Source organism: Hemibagrus wyckioides, linkage group LG16 (assembly GCF_019097595.1).
Source record: "Hemibagrus wyckioides isolate EC202008001 linkage group LG16, SWU_Hwy_1.0, whole genome shotgun sequence".
NCBI lineage: Eukaryota > Metazoa > Chordata > Actinopteri > Siluriformes > Bagridae > Hemibagrus > Hemibagrus wyckioides.
The window spans coordinates 8,387,405-8,401,508 of NC_080725.1; the positions used below are offsets into that span (position 1 = coordinate 8,387,405).

Consider the following 14,104-nt stretch of genomic DNA (forward strand, 5'->3'; position numbering starts at 1 on the left):
GTTGTTGAATTGTAAATCTCAGTAATCTCTACTGTTTTTTGTTACATACCTTAAGCTGCATGATTACTATTTTAAAAGTAGTGCACCACACATGGCTATTAATACACTGATCAGCCATAACGTTATGACCACCTGTCTAATATTGTGTTGGTCCCCATTTTGCTGCCAAAACAGCCCTGACCCATCAAGGCATGGACCCCACTAGATCCCTGAAGGTGTGCTGTGGTATCTGGCACCAAGATGTTAGCAGCAGATCCTTTAAGTCCTGTAAGTTGTGAGGTGAGGCCTCCACACGTACAACACACACGCACCCGGCCATCAATGTGATGTAAAAGAAAATGTGATTCATCAGACCAGGCCACCTTCTTCTATTGCTAGTTTTGATGCTCACATGCCCATTGTTGCTGCTTTCGGTGGTGCACAGGGGTCAGCATGGAAACCCTGACTGGACTGTAGCTATGCAGCCCCATACGCAACAAACTGCAATGCATTGTGTATTCTGACACCTTTCTGTCAGAACCAGCATTAACTTCTTCAGCAATTTGAGCAACAGTAGCTCGTCTGTTGGATCGGATTTTCTCCATTTTTTTTTTTCTAGATTTTTTTCTAAATTCATATACTCTCTTTGCCAACTGACAAAGCTGAATTGCTGCTTTGATATTTGTTTAATATAACCCAAGATTGAATTCTTTTTGCCCTGCATTTATTTATTTATTTTATACAGTCAGCTTTGCTTTTTTTTTGGTTCTCTAAACAGTGTCAAGAATTGTGGAGGGCACTGTATGTACAATTGCCCTGCAGGTGTATTTAATTATGTCCATTTGTCTTTTAAATTAGAATTTGCATAAGAAATGTATACTTGTACCACCCACAGCTGAAGCAATAATAGATTAAAATTGGACTTGTTAAGAATGATTAAACACACTCAAATCTCTTGATAGTGCGAGTGAACATTGTAGAAAAATATGAAAGAAAAAGTCGTACCCAAAGTAGTTTCCAAAGTATTTAAGTGAACAAATATTCTGACTATTTATGATTCTCATATCTTTCCAATTTATCTAAAAATAAATGTATCACTCAGTTTGGTCCAATTCATTAGGTTTTGACGAAAGACAAAGAGAGGTCTCCTTAAAAAAAAGCACATATTGACAGAATGCAGTTTAAGCAATACTACATTTGTGGTGATGTAAGTTGTAAACAGACCTGGTGTAAGTACATGGCAGGCTGTATCTAAAGCAATATTTCTTAGAAGGTACAAATCCTAGAAACTTGAAGGTCTCTACATATGACACTGGGCTCTTGGATATTGTGAGGGGGAGTAGTGTTCATGGATGTCTTCCAAAGTTCACTGTCATTTCCACACTTTGGCACATGTTCAGCTTCAGAATGTTCTGACTGCACCAAAGTACCAGCCACTCCACCTCAACAGCTGGGACCTTACAAGGGCAATATAATAATCCAACCTGAAGGTAACAAAAACATAAACTAGTAAAAAACCATAAACTCCATCATGTAGTGACACATTTATTATCATTCTTAAAAATATTTCTGAGATGACAGAAGGCTGCCCTAGTGGGCCTGAGATTCAAATGAATGACAGGAGTCAATAATCACACCAAGGTATTTTACTGCTGCACATGATGAAACAGATCAGAAAGCTTACTTCTGACTGCATGTGGTCCTATTTGTAAGCACTTCAAGTAACACAGTATGATCAGTGGTGTCAAAGGCTGCACTAAGCTCAAGTAACACCAGCAAGGAGACACAACCCTGATCAGAGGCCAGTAGTAGGTCATATACCACTGTGTCTAGTGCTGTATCAGTACAGCTGATAGGGGTCAAGGACAGGATTTTTGATTAAGGGGTTAGATAGATGCTTGTTTAAATGATTAATGCACATAGTCAGTGCTAAGGGAAGAATTGATATTTTTAAAAGGGGTTCAGGTGTTACTGGTATAATCTGTTTAAAGAAATATGTAGGTAAGGGATCTAGTATGCAAGTTGATTTTTGAAGAAGAATTAGTGAAATTAACAAAAAACATTCTAAACACTGATCTAATATAATAATTTTGTTATCTACAGGATTAGCTATTAGATTGACTGGTTTTAAATTAACATTAGAATTTGTTTCTAATATAATATTTTCACCTTTGCCATTGAAATAATCCATGAAGTCATTGCTGCTACATGTTGATGACTTGTGTTTTTCTACAGTGTTTTAATTCCTAGTTAATTTTGCTGCAGTATTAAACCAAAATCGAAGATTTTGTTATCATTTTTTAGGGTAGACAGATATGCTGACCTAGGAGCAGAGATTTTCTGTATCTCAGGAGGTTTATGTTTCAATGCTATTTGAAACATGTCCGATTCATCTTGATGCCATTTACGTTCTAATTTTTTGGTGGTCTGTTTTAAGGTGCATGTGTGATTACTATACCAGGGTGCTAGTATTTTCTCTCTAATTCTTCTTCTAAGTCAAGCTACATTATTAATGGAACTCTGGGAGACTATTGATAAACCTCTCTGCAGTAGCATACATAAACATAGGTTTAACGCGGTGATGTGGGAAAGTGCACATTTTATGTCAATGAGATGATGGTATGTGATAGTTTCAGATTGTGGAAATTGCTATCAGAATGTTAAAATGAGATCAAGAGTGTGACATCCATTATGAGTGGGTCCTATTTCATTTTGATTAACCCCTACTGAATTTAGGATGAACTCAACTGTTGTTCACTATGATCTAATTTTGTGCTAATCATGTTACTAAAACACATTTTCTGAGTGTTGCTAGACTTTTGTTTAGCTTGGGGAACAGATACAGTCTCAATATTGTGAAACCTGGTGCTGCAATGAGGGATCCACTATATGGTATCTGCTAAAACAATTGTTTTACTTGTAGAATAGTTTATCAAAATGACCAGAGCCTGGTGGTCCATGTTGAGTCTGGAATGCCCCATCCCATTCAGATATCTGTTGAAATATTTGCATGTCCAGAACCCTGCAAGACAGTGGTCTGGTCAGTGATCATGAGCAGTGTGCGGCTAGTTTCCTGTAGTGCTTGAAGGAGTACTACCTTCATCTGTAACTGCTGGCATTATGTCATAAAATGCCAATACTAGTGAGGTCGTGAGCACTTTTTTTAGTTGGCAAAACGTTTGCTCCTGTTCCCATTTCCATGCCATTTTATTCTACAGTAGTTTGTGGACCTCCCAAATGTAAAATCAGACTCTGTCTTCCCACAGGATGTCATACCCCTGACTTAACAAATGTAAAGTTGTCTGATATTTGAACTGATGGCATTCTTAGGCATATGGTTTTTCTCCTTACTTGGCCACTTCTGGCATGTCAAAGAAAAGACACAAGCCAGTGAATTTATAACTCATTAAATAAACAGAAGGAAAAACAGAGGCTCTTGCTTGCATGTGTTTCTAATAAAGCCTCCCCATAGCGTCATCACGTACATTCATACACACTATAGTGGTTTGGTCTAATGCATAATACATTCTAATGCATAATACATTCCCCTACAGAAACTACACTGCTATCACTCTCACTAACCCTAATCTAATCTAATGTATGGATGTGCACCTCTAATGCTGCAATCATCTCTGTCAGAGAGCTAACTAATACAGTATTTTCACAAATAAAAGTATTAATTACTAATGCCAGGAACTAATGACAGGAAGAACGACTAAATATCCTGCACTCAACACATTAAACAATCTGAACAAGCTGAATGTAAAAAAACAATTTAAAATGAACAATTTTACCGAATTTGAGGTGTTTGCTCTCTATGATTATCTGTGCACAGTGCAGATTTGCATCAAAATATCTTCTGTACACATCTTTTAATTGACACTTAATTAACCTTTTCTGTAATTTCTTTCTAGATTTTACCCCCTTCAGGTGCTGTTATGTGGCTAAATATTTCCATCAGCTCAGGCAGGAGTCAAAATAACTTCCACTTCGGCTGCTGACGAATTCTTCTTGAATCTAATTGAGGCCCAAATAAGCTGCCAGTTCTTCTTTTATTTTGGCCAACTCCAGTCAGGAGTTTAACTGAGTATTTGCTACTTCTAGTTGCACAGTGAAGAATGTTTCTCCTCAGGACTCACAGCATGCTTAAAGAAGCAAAATAGAGAATACATGTTCACCTCAAAGACAAAGGATTTAGAAAAACAGCACCTTTCTTATGTGGAAGATGGGTAGATCACCATAATATAAATGGAAGGATAGAATGCAACATACACTATATTATATAGCCAAAAGTATTCGCTCACCCATCCAAATAATCAGAATCAGGTGTTCCAATCACTTCCATGGCCACAGGTGTATAAAATCAAGCACCTAGGCATGCAGACTGTTTTTACAAACATTTGTGAAAGAATGGGTCGCTCTCAGGAGCTCAGTGAATTCCAGCGTGGAACTGTGATAGGATGCCACCTGTGCAACAAATCCAGTTGTGAAATTTCCTCGCTCCTAAATATTCCACAGTCAACTGTCAGCTGTATTATAAGAACGTGGAAGTGTTTGGGAACGACAGCAACTCAGCCATGAAGTGGTAGGCCACGTAAACTGACGGAGCGGGGTCAGCGGATGCTGAGGCGCATAGTGCGAAGAGGTTGCCAACTTTCTGCAGAGTCGATCGCTACAGACCTCCAAACTTCATGTGGCCTTCAGATTAGCTCAAGAACAGTGCGCAGAGAGCTTCATGGAATGGGTTTCCATGGCCGAGCAGCTGCATCCAAGCCATACATCACCAAGTGCAATGCAAAGTGTCGGATGCAGTGGTGTAAAGCACGCCGCCACTGGACTCTAGAGCAGTGGAGACGCGTTCTCTGGAGTGATGAATCGCACTTCTCCATCTGGCAATCTGATGGACGAGTCTGGGTTTGGCGGTTGCCAGGAGAACGGTACTTGTCTGACTGCATTGTGCCAAGTGTAAAGTTTGGTGGAGGGGGGATTATGGTGTGGGGTTGTTTTTCAGGAGCTGGGCTTGGCCCCTTATTTCCAGTGAAAGGAACTCTGAATGCTTCAGCATACCAAGACATTTTGGACAATTCCATGCTCCCAACTTTGTGGGAACAGTTTGGAGCTGGCCCCTTCCTCTTCCAACATGACTGTGCACCAGTGCACAAAGCAAGGTCCATAAAGACATGGATGACAGAGTCTGGTGTGGATGAACTTGACTGGCCTGCACAGAGTCCTGACCTCAACCCGATAGAACACCTTTGGGATGAATTAGAGCGGAGACTGAGAGCCAGGCCTTCTCGTCCAACATCAGTGTGTGACCTCACAAATGCGCTTCTGGAAGAATGGTCAAAAATTCCCATAAACACACTCCTAAACCTTGTGGACAGTCTTCCCAGGAGAGTTGAAGCTGTTATAGCTGCAAAGGGTTCATATTGAACCCTATGGATTAGGAATGGGATGTCACTTAAGTTCATATGCGAGTCAAAGCAGGTGAGCGAATACTTTTGGCAATATAGTGTAGATCGAGGGTGGGGAGATACCAGGTAAGGAGTTGAAAGTTATAATAGAAGCACTTATGTAATAGTTGTTGTCTTTCATGAATTTTGCTACAACATTTTTGTTAATAAACACTGTCATAAAATAGCTATTTTAAATACAGGGCAAGAAAGTTGGTCTACTGTATACAGAAATTAGACCTGTTTAAATGGGATAATTAATGAAATAAAACAAAGACGCTGTGTTCACAGTGAGCTTCTCTTCATTACTAATTCAAATAAAAGTTTCAACTCTTCAACAACTCCCTCAATACAGTGCCCCCTCTAAAGATGACAAGTGACAGTTTTAAACTAATGCCTTATGTCACAAACACTTTGGCGGAATGAAACAAATAAAAAATAAAGACAGTAAATATTGTGACCACATATATTTGGTGGGTTACATTTTTTTTCTTTGTAGTAACTGTCATTTAGATAGATTTAGATACAATATCATAGCAAATATAATTTGTTGATTACACTTGCATCTATCATCCAGTAACTGTAAATGCTCTCACATGCCATTGATTTATACTCTTTAAATAGCTGATCCATCTATTATATTTACATCTGGACTATGAATCCAATGTTTGACAATCCATTGTTCGACAATTTGTACAGATTTTTGCCAGACTCTGGGGGACCAGAATCAAAAACAAAATACTTAGAACTTACTATATATCTGAAAACAAAGTAAATATCAAACTACTTATTGGATTTTTTTTTATTATGATACAAGTCATTTGACAAGGCAAAACATATTTCAATTTTAACATAACAATAGATGGCTCAGTTTATAAAAATAAAAGTTTATAAAAAAGACATCTGTATGTGTAAAATTGTATCTCTGAGAAATGCACCATAAGAATTCTATTACACTACTCACAAAAAGTTAAGGATATTTGGCTTTCGGGTGAAATTTCAGGATGCACCTAAAATGCACTATAACCTTTACAGGTGAACTTAATTTGACCTTCTCTACACTTTTGAATGCAACTTTTGAATGTCCAACTGTTCAGTGTTTCAGTCATTTTTGCATAACTTGCTGTTCTCTAACAAGGTGCTCAACGGCAAAATTCCCAACTGGTGTTTGATCCATGAATTGACCAATAAATTTTCTGGTTCAATTAGAATTGGTATTTAAACAGTCCTCTTCATCATGCTGTTCACACTTTGACATCATGAGACCAAGACGACACCTAACAATTGATCAACAGTACCTCGCCATTGCGAGGCTTCAAAACAGGATGTTCTCAGAGGGACGTGGCCACTGAGCTTAGAGTGTCACAGAGTGTCATCAGCAGTTTGCAACAGAGATACAGAGAGACTGGAAGAGTCACAGAAAGGCATAGAAGTGGACGTCCTTTGGCCACATCCCACGTTGATGACCGCTTCATTGTGAACAGTGCCCTGCGGAACCGGGTGATGAATGCCACTCAACTCCAGGCACATTTAAGGGAGGTTAGAGGCACCCAAGTGTCACATCAGACCATTCGAAACACTTACACTAGGTACAGGTACTAGGTACCACTAGGTACAGGTGTCATCGCCTTGCATGGGCCAGGGAGCATTTTTTTTTTTAATGAAACATTTACACTGGACGACGGACCAGTGGGCCTCAGTGCTGTTCTCTGATGAAAGTCGATTCACGTTGAGCAGAAATGATGGCCGACAACTATGTTGGAGACGTCAAGGAGAGCGCTATGTATCAGCCACTGTTGTGGTGGTGTTACAGTCTGGGCAGGTGTGTCTACTCAATACAGAACTGCCCTACATCTTGTGAATGATACAATGACAAGCCAATACTACCTGAATAACATCATTAATCCAGTCATTGTGCCCCTGCATGAACAACACAGGCCTAATTTCATCTTCATGGACGACAATGCTCCAGCTCTTCGAGGTTGCATCATTAGGGAACGACTGCTGGAGGCTGGGGTACCTCAAATGGAGTGGCCTGCACTTTCTCCAGACCTGAATCCCATAGAAAACCTATGGGATCAGCTGAGTCACCGTGTAGAGTGGAATGCCATGCCTCAGCAGACAATAAGTCGACTCGTGAACAGTATGAGATGTCGTTGTCAAGCTGTAATTGATGGTCAAGGGCACATGACAAATTATTGAGACATTGACATTTTTTGTTGTGGTATACCCAACACTGTTGTTGGCTTTTGTTTTAATAAATTTTTTGAGATGAGGAAATCACCATTGCATGCTTCTAGTTAAATGCCCTACTTTCATTATATAATATCACTGTAGCGTGAACTTTTTACATTTTCCATAAATTTCACCCAAAAGCCAAATATCCTTAACTTTTTGTGAGTAGTGTATATGCTAAAATTGCATTTCTTTTCATTTTGTAAACAGCAGTAAAAATTGGTCCAAGCTAACAAGATTTTAGCCACCTTGCATAACTAAGCTCCACCCAAATGGATTATCAGCTTTTATTTCCTGGTATTTATATGTAGATGTGTTAACTGACATAGAACATAATACATTTTGCATCACCTATAACGTGACTGACAAGTATTTGTTTCTGCCAATGTGTGTCCAAATAGATTGGTTGTTTAAACAATGAATTGCTGTGAACAAATACTTTTGGGGTTAGCTCTCATTTTCATCTGTAAAGACTGTATTATTGAGTTATCTATGGGAGAAATTTTGAATTTTGAAGCCACGAAAAGAAGGAAAATCAGTCAGAGGCATTGCACAAACATCATGCATGGCAAATGAGCAACGACATCAAAAAAAAAGTTAGCCAAAAAAACTTATGACAGCTTATGACAAAATCATTGTGAGAGCTGTAAACAACAGTCAGTGACATCAGCAATATCCTCCACAGGACAGTGGTAAAGGTAACATAATCCATTATTCAAAGAAGACTTTGAAAGTAGAAATATAGAGGCCATACCAGAAGAAGCAAACCAATCATCAACAGTAACAATCAGAAGGCCAGATTGGAGTTAATAGAGAATAGAAAATAGAAAAGAGCCTCAAAAGTAATGGAACTAAGATTAACATATACCAAAGTGATGGAGACCAAAGTCTGGAGGAAAAAAGGATCATCTATGGAACATGGGGAAGGTAGTGTCATGGCTTGGGCTTGCATGTCTGCTTCTTCAACAGGCTAGTCTTTTCTTTATTGATGATCTAATTAAAAGTGGTCGCAGCAGAATGAACTCAGACATTGAAAGCAACACTTTGTTTGCTAATTTACAAAGAAATGCATCCAGATTAATTGGGAGGAACTTTGTCATGCAGCAAGACAATGATCCAAAACACACTGCCAAACATTTTAAAAAGAAAAAGATTTTACCATAAAGTTAGCTACATGGTTATTTCTTGGTTGCACAATTTGTTAGGCATTTTTTTTTACATTGAACTTTTGTAAAATTGCCAGCAGCTTGTTGTATGGTACCAATTTGCTGGTTTCTAGCTAGCTATTGACAGTGCAATAGCAATTTGGTGGTTGATTGTACATGCACTAATTTATTTGTTAGCTGGCAGCTCGTTTTCAATATATGACCTATCTCTTCAGGTGTGGATCACGGCTCAGGGGCTAGTTAATTGTAACTGGTCTTGTACATCTTAATCATAGACACAATTAAGGGAATGGTGTACTGGGTTATTTTAAAGTTTATCAGGGTGGATGACACCATGCCCACATATGGACCTTAATTCAAGATTCAAGATTTAAGAAGCTTTTATTGTCATTTCAACCAAATATAGCTGACACAGTACATAAATGAAACACTGTTTATCTAGGTCCTGGTGCTATATAAACATACAACATAAAGTTTACACACAAAAAAACTACACAGAGCTAGGACAGAAGTTTGTCCTAGCTACATAAAGTGCAAAGTGTGCAACTAGGTGCAAACAGAGCAAAGATAAGACAATAAGTACAAAAAGACAACACAAAAAAAAAACAGGACACTTAGTGACGAAAAAGAGAACGTGCAATGAAATGAAATAATATACAACATTTGAGAACTGTAGAAAAAAAACAGGTAACTAATAACATATATAGAGATAGAACATATGAAAGTTTCCTTACCTTTGTTAACAAAATAATGGTTATCTATATGCCATAGGCCTTTTCCTTTTATCTTTTGATAGCTCCTTGACATATTTCACAGTAAATACACTGTAGAGGTCTACAGTTATCTCTATATGTATACATGGTTTACAATCAATTTAACTTCCCACAGAACTGTTATTTTTTGTCTGTGCATTTGCAATTTCACAGATATTTTGTCTGCTGTCCATGACACCGTTTTCATTTAACTATTATTTACTTACCAACATTTAAGCTAAGTCAAAATTAGCTTTTTTGGAGCTTCGTAATATCTGTATTCTTTCATTGCTATTTTGCAGTAGGCAGTGAAGAAAGACAAGTTGGAACCTCAGGAAGATACACTATGAAATTCAGACAAGTTTTTTCAAATGAATCAAACCTTGTAGCCAACATACAGTGCCTGCTTTCTAATAGCAGTACTTCCACCCGTCTTTCCAAGCAAAACGACCACAGAAGCAATCGTTCAGAGCACATGCCTGTGCTCCCCCACCCCTTTTTTCTGTGATTACTCCAGCAGTGCTGCTTGCTGAGATCCTCAAAAAGGAGTCTTTGTGCAGCTTTATTGTAAACAGTACTGGTACTCATACGCCCTTAAACAGCACATGTTGAGTTTAAACTGCACCAGCACTGGAGAAAGAACATGAAATGTTCCTACTATTCTTCTATTCCTTCTATTTTCTTATTTTCTCTTGAAATGAAAATGTATTTGCTCTATTCTTACACACTTTTCTTATACACAAAATTAATTATTATTGTTAATAATATTGCCATCATTAATAAATATTCAAAGCCTTTTTGTTTGAAGTGTACCAAAGACTCAGGGGTGTTGTATTGTACATGTATGAACTACAGCTAGTTTTCCTGACTTTTTAGTGACTTCCAGGTTTTCAGTCATAGTCCTCCCCTTTTTAATTTCCCTTGAAGGCATAAGGTTGACTGAACAATGCTTGTACTTCCTAACAGTAATAATGATTAACCAAAGGCTTTTTTTTTATGGATGTGAACAAAATATGGCAATGGGATAACAAAAAATAATGTAAAGCAACTGCTGATTAAACCAGTGGCTGAATTCTAAAATGTTACATAAATCTGAGCTGCCTAAGACATTTTTTTTCATCCAACCATATATCATATACATATATGCACATGCTTTTTGTTTGTTTGGTTGGTTGGTTGGTTGTTTTTTAATGCACATATTTAGACCCAAATGATTATTCATCTTTAGACACTGCTTAAAATGAAATGAATTTAACAGAAACCTTTGTAATTATTATTTTGCACATTTCGGCTTTTAAAACATTTGCTTGATTTGCACTCAGCGATATTTGCAATTAAGGTGCGTTTTTCTCTACCTGACCTCCTCTTTGTAGGCTACTCACTTTACTTATCCACATAAAATCGATTGTTTAACTAATAAAATTGGGTATACGTATACGTTCTTGGCTGCACATGCAAACTAAGTGGAATTTAAAGTATGATTTCAGTGGATTTCTGTAGCTTATGCTGCAATCAGGTGCGCATGTAACGTGGTTCCCATGCAACCACCTCGAACCCCTGAATGCTGCTATGTTGCTAACTCAATTAACAAACAGTACTATACATACTGAAATATTCAGTGCAATAGCATAGTGATACACCCGGAAGATGTCTTATACAGTCTTATACTTCTCTTATACTGTTGTACAATAAATGGCAATAAAGCTTCGTATCTCATCTCAATTAAGCTTAGACAATTTAGCATTCACTGCAAAGCACTCAAATTTCTTAATTTAAGTTTAAACACATAATCATAATCGGGATGCCGGCACTCTCCCCCCTCCTGTCACAGCGGCTAGTGCCGACAGGGAAGCGTCTGATTCGACGTCATGAAAACGACTTGTCATCAGCCGTCATGAGTCTGTTTCACTCTGGTGGAGGCAAACGTAAAAAAGGCTGAATGGAAAGTCTGTTATAAGTAGTCCAAGCAATGCGATGTGTGCCTTTTTCAGTCATTACCTTGTGACGTAGGCGAGAGTACAAAGAAAACGCTCCAGAAATTATACGGCAGCACACGCAAGTTCTCTGTTCCACGAGGTAAGATGTATGCCTTCTCACTTTTATTCTTTTGTTTATTCGAAAAAAAATTAATATCATAAGAAGAAATGCATATAGCCAATTTTTAAAGCTAGTGGGGTTTGTCAACTTTTAAACAGGCTGAGAAAAGCTACCAGACGAATCAATTAAGATACGTAAATTCACTGTTTACATTGCTGTGAGGAAAATGTCGTTATGTCGTTTAATTAGTACACATTAATTGAGAACAGCAATTAAATTAGGAGACCTAAAATTGTTGTTGAGCCCATTAACTGGTCGTTCTCAGATGCTAATAGGACTGTAAAAGGCCATTGGAGGGCAAATAGACAAACCACTCACAGAGACTGAGTATGAACTGCAGAACATAAAAATGTGCTCATCGTCTCTGATAGTAATAAAAATGTAAATAAGCGATAAGTAATGCACTGTAGTACTGTTTATATATATATATATATAAATAAATATATATATATATATATATATATATATATATATATATATATATATATATATATATATATAAATTGTGTATTCACAAGGTCGTCCTCTTGTTTAGAAACTGCTTAAAATGAAAAGACAGATCGATGTGGCATATGATATTTAATTTAGACATAGTCAATTTAGTGATATTCAATTTAGACATACTCAGGCTAGAAAGACTGAAGTGTTGACTGCCACAGTGCAGTGGTACTTGTGCCATGCAACCCAAAAGATTTATTAAATGTGTTTTCTAAGTAAATTTATATATATTCACTGAAAGAAGTATTGATTAGACAGCTGGATGTACACAGCATTGAAACAAGCAATTTCTTGCTGTGTGCAGTATTCAGCTATACTGAGAGGTCTTTGTGTGAGCTAAGGTGGTACGAGGGTGACGTTGCAGACTTCTAACTGACATCCAGGATGGGTGGACTCTGGTGTGAACCTAACCCATTTATACAGGAGTAGGGTGGAGGTCCTTTTTCCAACAGAACATTCTTTGTTATTTGTAAAGATCTTCGTTAAAAAAAAATCTATAAATGGATTTTTCATTGAAGTAAATATTGAGGCTTATGCTTTCCTTAGTTAGATATCAGGAAAATGTACATAACAACAATGTACATATCAGGAAACTAAAAACTAAATAAAAAGCTGAAATTGTCAAAATTATATCAAATCTAGAAATGTAAAATGTTCCACAAGTACATTTTGGGTGTGTTTTAGATGTACACACACACACACACAGAGTTATATTAATATATATTTATTTATTTACATTTATGGCATTTGGCAGCCTTATCCAGCGTGAATTACTGATGCACTTTGAAATTTTCCTGGTTTTAAAGGGTATTGGGCATACAAGTTCCATGGCTGAGGAAAGTGTCTGTGGTGTCAGGGTTAGGAAGTTATGATAGGGTCCAATAAACTACAAAGGAAGGGGAGATAGGGTGGAGGTTTTAGTAATTGGGAGAGAGGTATTGACGTTGGGCAGGATAGGGCAGGATAGGGAAGGTGACGTTATGCAGGATAGGGCAGGATAGGGAAGGTGATGGTGTAGTATAGTTATACTTCACCATCACCCTCCCTATTCTGAAAATCAGGTGGTGATGATTTGGAGATGTGGAGTTGGGTACCATTGATAGTGTACAAAAGGGCAGCTGTTGAATGTCAGGGAGAAGGAATGGGAGAAGGCTAGATTACTTGAACTTGTCAGAGGGGAGGTTGAAGTCTCCATGGATAGTGATAGGGGTGCCTCTTGGTAGGCAAAAGACTGAGGATAATCTCAAAAAAGTCTTGAAGAAAGTTTTATAGGGGACCAGGAGAGTGGTAGATGACAATGATGAGACAGAGAGGTCAGTATAACTGCATAGAATTCAAAGGATGAGATGTGGAAATGAGGGAAAAAGGTCTGAAGCAACATCTCTGGTACAAAAGCAAACCTGTACCACCAGCCCTTCCAGATTCTCATGGAGTGTGAGTGAAAGCATAAGCAGAGCAGCCAATGTAGACATGTTCTGTGAAGTAATACAGGTCTCAGTGCCAGAAAGTGGAGAGATTATTGAGAAGCCTAACCTGAGATGAAGTCAGCTTTCTGTATAGCAGTTCAAGAGACCACTAACCACTGCTGTACACCTGCTTGTTATGAGCAGCTATCTATAAATATGCCACCAATCATGTAGTAGCAGCACAATGCATAAAGAGCTTCCAGTCAAGAGCTTCAGTTAATGTTCACATCAAACATCAGAATCGATGATGTTTTCACATCAGGGTCGATGTGATCTCTGTGACTTTAACTGTGGTATGGTTGTTGGTGCCAGATGGGCTAGATTGGGTATTTAAAACACTGCTGATGTCCTGAGATGCATGCTAAGTTGCATGCTGAAACTTTGTTGATAAGCAAGGGACCAGGGCAGAATGACTAGTCTAGCTAGAGCTGACAGGAAGTTTATAAACACTCTTTACT

General features: G+C 38.0%; 1 protein-coding gene across 2 annotated transcripts in view; it reads left to right on the plus strand.

Annotated features, from left to right (window-relative positions):
• The first annotated feature begins 105 nt into the window (after window positions 1–105).
• hapln1b (hyaluronan and proteoglycan link protein 1b) overlaps window positions 106–14,104 on the plus strand; it is a 27,931-nt gene continuing 13,932 nt past the window's right edge. Inside the window, exon 1 of one of the 2 annotated variants that reach the window (XM_058411766.1) lies at window positions 106–267. The gene's annotated coding sequence lies outside the window, so the exon portion shown is untranslated. Of the gene's footprint in view, window positions 268–11,128; window positions 11,662–14,104 lie in introns of those variants that run through there. The other variant, XM_058411765.1, reaches the window with a different exon arrangement.